Source organism: Chiloscyllium plagiosum, chromosome 3 (assembly GCF_004010195.1).
Source record: "Chiloscyllium plagiosum isolate BGI_BamShark_2017 chromosome 3, ASM401019v2, whole genome shotgun sequence".
NCBI classification, from domain to species: domain Eukaryota; kingdom Metazoa; phylum Chordata; class Chondrichthyes; order Orectolobiformes; family Hemiscylliidae; genus Chiloscyllium; species Chiloscyllium plagiosum.
Window position 1 is genome coordinate 77,669,435 of NC_057712.1, and position 10,806 is coordinate 77,680,240.

Genomic DNA, 10,806 nt, shown 5'->3' on the forward strand with positions numbered 1-10,806 from the left:
AGTGCCTCCAACCATTTCTGGATATCATATGGAGTGAATCAAACTGGCTGAAAACTGGTATCTGTATTGCTGGGACCACTGGAGGAAGCTGAGATGGACCATCCATGCAGCACTTCAGACTGAAGATTGCGAGGAATGCAATGATTTGTTGGGCTCTTCCATCGTTGAGGATGGGGATATTTGTGGAACCTCCTCCACCAGTGAGTTATTCAATTGTCCACTGCCATTCACAGCTGGATGTGGCAGGACTGCAGAGCTTAGACCTGAGCCGCGTGTTATAGGATCACTTAGATCTATCTATCATTGTGTTTTTGTACAGTTTGGCATGCAAGTAGTCTTGTTTGGTAGCTTCACCAGGTGGACACCTTATTTTTGGGTATGCCTTAGGCTGCTCTAAGTATGCCCTCCTGCACTCTCTATTAAAAAAGGGCTCTTCCACTGGCTTGATGGTAATGATTGAGTGGGGGAATATGCTGGGACATGAGGTTGCAGATTGTTCTGGAGTACAACTCTGCTGCTGTTGAATGCCCACAATGCCTCAATGGACGCCCTGGCTTGACTTACTAGATCTGTTTGAAGTCTGTCCCATTTAACATGGTGATAGTGCCGCACAACATTATGGACAATATTCTCAATGTAAAGATGGAACTTTGTCTCCACAAGAACTGTATGGTGATCACTCTTACCAATAGTGTCATAGACAGATACATCTGTCGCTGACAGAATGGTAAGGGTGATGATATTATAGGTTTAAGGGATGTGTTTTGTATTTTTTATAATGAAGATAGGTTGAGACAGAGATGACGAGCAGTCTGCTCAAAGCCAGTTAAGTAAACAGCTTCTGAGTCCTTGGGCATTTTTTTAAGTTGGAACAATAGAAGCAGCCTGAATGGTTGGAGCCAAACTCTGACAGAATCAGGATTTTTAGTTTTAGCTTTCAGCTGTTGCTGGGGGCTTGAAGCTGGATGTGAAAGTTCTTAATCCTCTCTCTGTTACAGCTAAAAGCTGGGGATCCCTTCCTGCTGCTAGAATTGCATGTGAGATCATCTATTTTACTGAATTTACCTTTGGCAAGCATATGTTTATGGGATATTATTGTGTTGGATCAGTTAATTAGTAGGAGTTGATACATATATTATTTTGTTAAGCATTTCAACAGAGTTGCAGTTAAGATAGTTCTTTTATTTTTATTTTGTCTGCATTTTTAAACTGTAGTGTAAAATGAAATGTGTTTTGGTTAAAGTTGGGTAGTTTGACCAATCAAATTGCATAGAGTCATACAGCATGGAAACAGACCCTTCGGTCCAGCCAGCCCATGTGGAATATAATCCCAAACTAAACTATTCCCCCGTGTCTGCTCCTGGCCTGTATTCCTCTAAATTTTTCCAATTTATTTACTTATCTAAGTGCCTTTTAATTGTTGCAACTGTGCCTGCACCCACCACTTCCTCAGGAAGTTCATTCAACAGAAAAACCATATAAAAAATTTGGCTCTCTTATATTTTTAAAATCGCTCTCCTCTCACCTTAAATATATGCCCTCTTGTTTTGAAATCTCTCATCCTACGGAAAAGACTATGAGCATTATTGCTATCTATACCCCTCATGATTTTATAAACACCTATAAGATCACTTCTCAACCTCCTATGCTCCAGTGGAAAAACTTCCAGCCTGTCTAACCTTTTTCTATAACTCAAACATTCCATACCCAGCAACATCCTGGTAAATCTCTTTGACCCTCTCTAACTAATAATATCATTCCAATAACAGGGTGACAAAGACTAAACACAGTATTCTAGAAGAGGCCTAACCAACATCCTGTACAATCTCAACATGACTTCCCAACTCCCATACTCAAAGGACTAAGCAATGAAAGCAAGCATGTTAACCACCTTTTTGACCATCCTGTCAATATGTGATGTAAATTTCAAAGAATTATGTACCTGAACACCGAGGTCCCTCTGTTCTACAACACTACCCAAGGCTGTCCCAATAATTGTCTAAGTCCTGCCCCTGTTTGTTGTTTCTGGAGCACCATGCCTCACACTTAACTTTAAGTAAGAAGAAATTAGGGTCTAGGCTATCTTCTTAATAAATTTTGAGAGATTTGGTCTGTTCCATAACAAATTTGGGGCTTTGGTTGGGATCAAAATCTTTAATTTCAGGTTGGGTTTAGGATTCTTGAACACAAAGGCAGTCATTTGTGAGTGATGGTGGTTTTTATATCAGGTGTTGCATTCGATTGGTTTAAATTGGGTATGCCTTGTGTAATAATTGCTCTTTCAATCACTGAGAGTTTCCTGGGGGTGGACCAAGTCATAGAGTCATAGAGTCACAGAAATGTACAGCACAGACCCTTCGGTGCAACCCAGCCATGCCGACCAGATATCCCAACCCAATCTAGTCCCACCTGCCAGCACCTGGCCCATATCCTTCCAAACCCTTCCTATTCATATACCCATCCAAATGCCTCTTAAATGTTGCAATTGTACCAGCCTCCACCACTTCCTCTGGCAGCTTATTCCATACACGTACCACCCTCTGTGTGAAAATGTTGCAGGTCTGTTTTATATCATTCCCCTCTCACCCCAAACCTATGCCCTCGTTTTCTGGACTCCCCGACCTCAGGGAAAAGACTTTGTCCTGTCTATCCTATCCATGCCCCTCATGATTTTATAAGGTCACCCCTCAAAACCCGATGCTCCAGGGAAAATAGCCCAAGCCTGTTCAGCCTCTCCTTATAGCTCAAATTCTTCAACCCTGGCAACATCCTTGTAAATCTTTTCTGAACCCTTTCAAGTTTCACAACATCTTTCTGATAGGAAGGAAACCAGAATTGCACGCAATATTCCAACAGTGGCCTAACCAATGTCCTGTACAGACGCAACATGACCTCCCAACTCCTGTACTCAATATTCTGACCAATAAAGGAAAGCATACCAAACACCTTCTTCTCTATCCTATCTACCTGCGACACCACTTTCAAGGAGTTATGAACCTACACTCCAAGATCTCTTTGTTCAGCAACACTCCCTAGGACCTTACCATTAAGTGTATAAGTCCTGCTAAGATTTGCTTTCCCAAAATGCAGCACCTCACATTTATCTGAATTAAACTCCATCTGCCACTTCTCAGCCCATTGGCCCATCTGGTCAAGATCCTGTTGTAATCTGAGGTAACCTTTTTCGCTGTTCACTACACCTCCAATTTTGTTGTCATCTGCAAACTTACTAACTGCACATCTTATGCTCGCATCCAAATCATTTATGTAAATGAGAAAAATTAGAGGATCCTTGTGGCACTCCACTGGTCACAGGCCTCCAGTCTGAAAAACAACCCTCAACCACCACCCTCTGTCTTCTACCTTTGAGATAGTTCTGTATCCAAATGGCTAGTCCTCCCTGTATTCCATGAGATCTAACCTTTTGCCTGGTTCTGCTCCTGGCATGCCCTTCTACACTCTTCATTGAACCAGGCTTGATCCCCTATCTTGATGGCAATGGTAGAGTGTGGAATATGCCAAACTATGACGTTGCAGATTGTGTTGGAGTACAATTCTTTTTCTGTTAAACTACGGCACCTCGTGGAAGCCAAGTCTTGATTATCTATATCCATTTGAGGGTTATGCCATTTAGCAGGTTAGTAGTGCCATATTCCATGATATAAGGTATTCTCAATGTGATGGAAAGACTTAGTCACTATAAGGACAGAGGTGGTCACTCTTACTAATACTATCGTGGACAAGTGCATCTGCAGCACATGATTTCCTTGTTGGTTCTCTCACCACTGTCTGCAGACCCAGCTGTGCAGCAAAGTGCTTGTATCCTTGGTCGGAAAATGCAATCAACGTTAGACTTTTAATTCCTGATCTTTATTGATTTCAAATTTAACCATCTGCTGAATTTCAAATCTGTGCCCCCAGAACATTACCTGGGCCTTTGCATTACTATTCTAATGATACTACAACTTCAATATCCCCTCTCCCATCTTTTACAAATTCTATGATCATCTGGATCGGGTAAAAGTTTCAGGGCTCTTGTGATGCAGTGACAGTATCCCTACTTCTGGGCCAGGTTCTAGTCTCACTTGCCCAAATCTATGTCATTATATATCTGAACAGGTTGATTAAAAGTAATTCAAGAAAATGTTTCCCTCAAATATCAACAAGGCTTCCACAAAAAGTATTATTTTACCAACATGTTTCTATCTACTTCTCAAAAGATAGTTAAGTATTTTAACTGCGTATGGTAGAATTACTGGTAGATTTTCGTTATATAAGGAATTAATAACATACAATCATGGAGTTCCACAGGGATAGTGTTAGGCTGTTACATTTCACAGCCTTCATTGGTAATTGGATAAAAAGCATTAAACCTTTAGAGTACTTTTAATTAGTACAATCAAATGAACCTGGGAAAGGCCAATTTCACTGTGATTAAACAGATCCTGACTAAATGTGGATTTAAAGCAACAACTTGGATGAAAATTGATAACAAAGCAATGGGAGTTCTTCAAATGGGAAAAAGTGAAACTGTAGGGTCAACATAGAGTCATAGAGATGTACAGCATGGAAACAGACCCTTCGGTCCAACCCGTCCATGCCGACCAGATATCCCAACCCAATCTAGTCCCACCTGCCAGCACCCGGCCCATAAGGATAGAAGAAACAAGTTCACAGAACCCTGAATGTTGATTATACAAGACTGGATAAGGAAAAGAAAGAAAGCTTATGGTAGATACCGAGGGTTCAAAATACCTGAAGCCCAAGATGTATATTGAAAGTGAAGGAGGTACTTAAAGAACAAATTAAGAAAGCAAAGAGGGCACATGAAGAAACACTCATGGATAAAATAAAGGAAAGTCCAAAAGCAAGTATATTAAGGGCAAAAGGATAACTGGGGAAAGAACAGGGCCCATTAAGAATCAAAGTGGCAAACTTTGTGGAGACACAAGATGTTGGTGAGGTTTTACATGAGTACTTTGCATCTGTATTGCATTATGTCAGTATAGAAATCAAGACTGTGATGTACTTAACAAATTACAATTGAGAGGGAGGAGGTATTAAGTGGGCTTTAAAATTGAATAAATTACCAAGTCCAAATGAGATGCAACTTGGGCTGTTTAGGGGACAAAATTGCAGGAGTGCTAAGGTTGATTTTACAATACTCTCTGGATACTGAATGAGTACTAGAGGACAGTTCATGTAGTACCATTATTCAAGGGTAGTAGGGATTAAAACTATAGACTAATGAGGGACTTTTTTTGGAAAACCTTCTGAGATACAAAATTAATCTCCAATTGGAGAAGTAGGGATTAATTAATGATAGTTAACATGGCTTTGCCAGGGTTAGATTATGTCTGACAAGTGAGATTGAGGTTATTTTGAGGAGGTGACTCAGCATGAGGATGAGCGTAGTGGAGATGATGCACTCCATACTAACTTCAAGGTTTTGAACAAGACTGGTCAAGAAGGTAAGACTCCATGGTATCCAAAGCAATTTAGCGAATTGGATCTAAAAAATTAGTTTAGTGATAGGATGCAAAGGGTGGCAATTGAAGGCAGTTCTTCCAATTGGAAACCGGTATCTTGTAGCGTAACATGGATGCTGGGTCGTTTGCTGTTTGTAGTGTACATTAGTGATCTAAACATGAGTGTAAGAGGCTTTATCAAGAAATTCATAGAAAACACAAAAATTGATGGCATAAATGAGGGGAAGAAAGGCCTGAGAATACAGACTAATATAGTTGGTCTGGTCAGATGGGCAGAACAGTGATAATTAGAATTTAATCCTGACAAGTTGGAAATGATGCATTTCGGTGGGACTAACAAAACAAGGGAATAGACGATAAATGGTAGAACCCCTGGAAATACAGAGAATCGGGGGTAACTGTGCATTATAATCGAACCTTGAAATCAACAGGATACGTGGATAAGATGATTAGGAAGGTAAATGGGATACGAAAGTGATGAGGTTATAATAAAACTTTACAAGATTTAGTTAAGCCACAACTGGAATACTATGTGCACTCTTGGTCACCACACTATAGAAAAGATGTGACTGCACTCAAGATGGCACAGGGAAGGTTCACCAGAATGTTGCCCAGGCCAGAATTTTTCAGCTATGTAGAAAGGCGAGATAGACTGGGGATATATTCCTCGTGACAAAGAAGGCTGAGGGTTGACCTGATTGAGGTTTACAAAATTGAGGGAAATAGATAGGAAGAAACTTTCCACTTACTACAAGTGTCAACAGCCAGACGGCCATGGAGTAGGAAGTTCCGAGAGGATTTAAGAAAGAATTATTTCACCCAGAAAGTGGTGGTTATCTGAAACTCAATTCCTGAAAAAGTGATTGAAGCAAGAATTGACATAATGTTTAAAAATTATCCAGACAAACACTTAAAGCACTTAAAGCATAAAAGGTATGGGCCACATACTGGAAAATTAGAGTAGACTGGCATTTGATGAAATGATGGGCTGGATATGATGGGCTGAAGAGCCTCTTTTCATTATGTACCACTCTACTGACTGATTTAAAAATGTCTTTACAACTTTTTCTCACTAATATATTCATTATCCCACTGCAATAACAAACCCATCATGAAAACAATATGTTCATTCAAGACTGAGATAAGGCAGGAAAATGGTGTGGAGGATCATCTGATCAGCTATAGTTCATTGAATGGCGAGGATTCAATGGGCTGAAGAGACTACTTTTACTCCGACATCTTGTGACCTTATCATGAGCACCACAGTTTCACTTTATGAAGGATGGGGTTAGGTGGCAAGTCATGAGTCTACCTCAGCCAACATAAAGATTGAAACCTCAGTTGTTGATGTTACTCTGACCTACATGCTATCCATCTAGGCAACTGAACTAGTCAGCCACCTATGGAATTGGTACTTGAAAAAAAAAGCACAAAACAATCCATATTTTGACACTAACAATTACATCTTGGTCTTTTTGACAAATTTGCCAATAAAAATAATGACCCTGTAGTCCAGCCTGATGACAGAAGTCATTTGTCAATTAGCAACAATCAAATTTCATTATTTAAGTTTTTGAACAGTATACAAATGTAGTTTCTAATTATTAATAGATGGGATATGAAACAGGGTGTAAGTAAAGAAAATCACCTCGGGTTTCCTTGACTTCAAGTATTGGCAGCCTTCATGTTATTGGATCATCGACCACATCTCTGCACTACCAAACATGTCCCCTGAATCTGCCATCCATCCACCATCCCCTTTCAACATTGTGTAGGAACACCCTGATCAACCTCAAAACTCCCTCCCCTTTCCCAGCAAACACATGCTCAAGGTGCAATACCTGCCTTTTATTTACCTGCTTCCTCACAAGTTCCCAAAGATTCTTTGCAGTGAAACAGCATATTGCTTGTTTTGTTCCCCCACACAGTTTAATACACTAATTTACTATTCCCATTATTTTTACTATACTGTTATGAGAGTTGTACTTCAACTGGTGAGACCAAATACCAATGGGGTGACTACTTTGCAGAACATTGCCACTCCTTCCACATGAAGAACCTGATTTCCTCGTCACCTGTCATTCTCTGTGCCACTTGAGGCTCAGGTTCCCAACTGTTTTAATGAAACTCAACATAAAAAGGTACAGAAACATCTTTTGATTAGTCACTTCACATTCTTCCCAATTCAATACTGATTTTAACAATTTCAAGTCAAAATCTCTGCCCCAGTTATTTTTTGGCAGATGATAGTTATTGGTAAATTATTAGCTATTCCCACTTACACTTCAACACCATAAATAGGAGCAACACCAGGTCATATGGTTGCTTGGACTTACACTACTATTAATTTTGATAAAATCCATAAATTGTAGGAGCAAAAAAAAGGTCCATTGGGTCTGCTTGACTACTCAATGAGAGTATAGTGTACACTTTCCTGCCTTTTCCCCATGCCCCTTGATTTACTGACTGAAAGAAACTGTATTTCCGAGTTGAATGTACTTAATGACCCAGGCTTGGCAGTTTTCTGCAGCAAACAATTCCAAAGATTCAAGGTCCTCAGAAGAATTATTTGTCATCTCTCTCCTAAGTGAGCAACCTCTTAACCTGTGGTTATGCCCTCTGGTCCTCAACTCTTCTATAGCGAAACAACCTTTCGTCTTCTATCCTGTGAAGTCCTCTAAGAATCTTGTATATTTTGATAAGATTGCCTCTTTTCTTCTAAACTAATGAGTTCAGACCTAACATACTCGACTTCTCCTCAGAAAATTCCTCAGGAATCAAACTAGGGAACATTCTCTAGACTACCTCCAGTGCCAGCATCTCTCTCTTTAGATAAGGAAACCAAAACTGTTCACAGTCTTTCAGGTTTGATTTGACGAGTTCCTTGCACAGGTTTAGCAAGACTTCCCTATTTTTATCACTCCATTCCATTTGAAATGCAGGCCAATGTTCTGTTTCCCTTCTCTATAACCTGTTGAACTTGGATGCTACATTTTGTGATTCAAGCACATGGACCCCCAAATTCCTCTGTCCTGCAGCTTCGCCTATTTAAATAATATTCAGTTCTTCCACTTCTCTCTACTATTCTCCAGTTGCTATCACTCAGCCGATTTCATATCTTGCGACTGGATTATTCCATGCTTTCTAACTTGATGGACAAATTACTTATCAAATACCTTTTGAAAAATCACTACAAAAACTGAATGACCCTCGTCAACGCTGTTACCTAAAAACAAACTCAAGTTAGTTACACATAATATTATTTCGAGAGTTTTATGGAAAGTGAGCAAGGCAAAGCTTTTGGCATTTGCAGACAAGTTGAAGTTGGAGTTGGCTTTATCAGTGCGAAAAGAGAAGGTAATTGCAGCAATATATCGACATTTATGATTTGCAGAATGTTGGAATCATTGGAAATGGTTAAAATTCAATTGCAAATGAAGCATTTTGAGCATGAAAAGGAAATGAATTGCAATTGAAAGCAGAAGAAAAGCAGAAAGAGATAATAACTCTAGCAGAAGAAAAAGGAAAGGAAAAAAATAGCTAGAAAATGAAAGGAAGACCCTAGTAGAAAAAAAGAGAAAGAGAGAGTTTTTGAACTTTGGAGGCTGGAACTGAAAACTCAAAGTTAACTTAAAATAGTGGAGGTAGAGGTGAAAGGTTGGAGTAGTGACAAGTACAATGATGGAGAGCAATTCCATCATAGCCAAATGCGTGGTGGGGATTTGTTTAACTATGTCCAAGCATTGCTTAAGTTCAACGAGAAGTGTGTAGAAGCATTTATCATTACATTTGACCTTGGCATTGTGACCATGTGTAGGCAGGCAGGAGGCTGGAAGGAAACAGCAAGCCAGGAGGCATCAGGAGGTGGAGAAGTCAATGTTTCGGGTGTAACCCTTCTTCAGGACTGGAAGTAGGTGTGGGAGGGTGGTACTACAGATAAAAGGGTGATGTGGGCAGAGTGGTGAAGTGGGGATAGGTGAAGACAGGTAGAGGGTGCGACCTGGTTGGTCAGTGGGAGGAATGAATCAGGTAGTTTTGTTTCTAACATCAATTTCAATCTGAGGGATAAAAACTGGGGAAAAGAGAAACCCTTAGGCGGTAAAGGAAAAGGAGATCTTATTGAAGACAATAAAGATAGTTTACCACAGAGTAAAAAGGAAACCCATGAGGGGGAAAGAAAAGTGAAAAAAAGTACAGGTATTTTCACTGTAATAAAGTAGGCCACATGAAGTTCCAGTGTTAGTGGTTTCTAAAAAGCTATGAGCAGACAGATGTGGGAAAACAGGATAAACTAGTGAGTTTTGTTGAAGTGGTGAAGGAAAGCACAGTGGAAGCTAAAAACCTGTAAAATTATGTAGAGCCGAATCAGGGATTTGTTGTGAAGGAAGTGCCAGATCTCTGTAAAGAATTTATTTGTGTGGCTATGATTTGTGATCCATCGCTTGGTAAATTTTGATGAATTATTGTGAAAATTACTCTCTCATACAAAAAATATCATTGTCAAGTCACCATTTGTGAGTAATCAATTGCTGCTACTGAGTGTCATTGGTGGAGGAAGTGATTGTTTGTGGATATGGTGTCATTCAAGCAGGTTGCTTTGTCATGGATGGGGTTAAGCTTTCTGGGTGTGGTGCTGGAAAAGCACAGCCAGTCAGGCAGCATCTGAGGAGCAGGATAATCAATGTTTCGAGAGTGAAGAGCTTATGCTCAAAATGTTGATTCTCCTCCTCCTCGGATGCTGCTGACCGGTTGTGCTTTTCCAGCACCACACTCTCGACTCTGATCGCCAGCATCTGCAGTCCTCACTTTCTTCAAGCCTTTTGGGTGTTGCTGGAGCTGCAATCATCCAGGGAAGTAGAAGTGTTTCATTATACTCCTGACTTCTGCCTTGTGGAAGGTGGACAGGCTTTGGCGAGTTAGGAGTTGTGTTACTTGTTGCAAGGTTCCTAGACTCTGACCAACTCTTTTTGCCATAGTATTTCTATGGATAGTCTAGTTCAGTTTCTGATCAATGTTAACATCAAGTTAGTTGATAGTGGGGGATTCAGTGATATTAACACCATCGAATGTCAAAAAGGTGATGTTAGTTTCGCTTATATTGGAGATGGTTATTGTCGGGAATTTGTGGGGCCTGGATGTTACTTACCATCATCAGCTCAAGCCAGCATATTTTTCTAGTTCCTGTTGTGTTTAGATGTAAATTGCTTCCATATCCAAGGTGCTGAACATAATGCTATCATCAGTGAACATCCCCACTTCCATTATGATAAAGGGGAACTCATTGGTGGAGCAACTGAAGATGATTTGGCTGAGGACA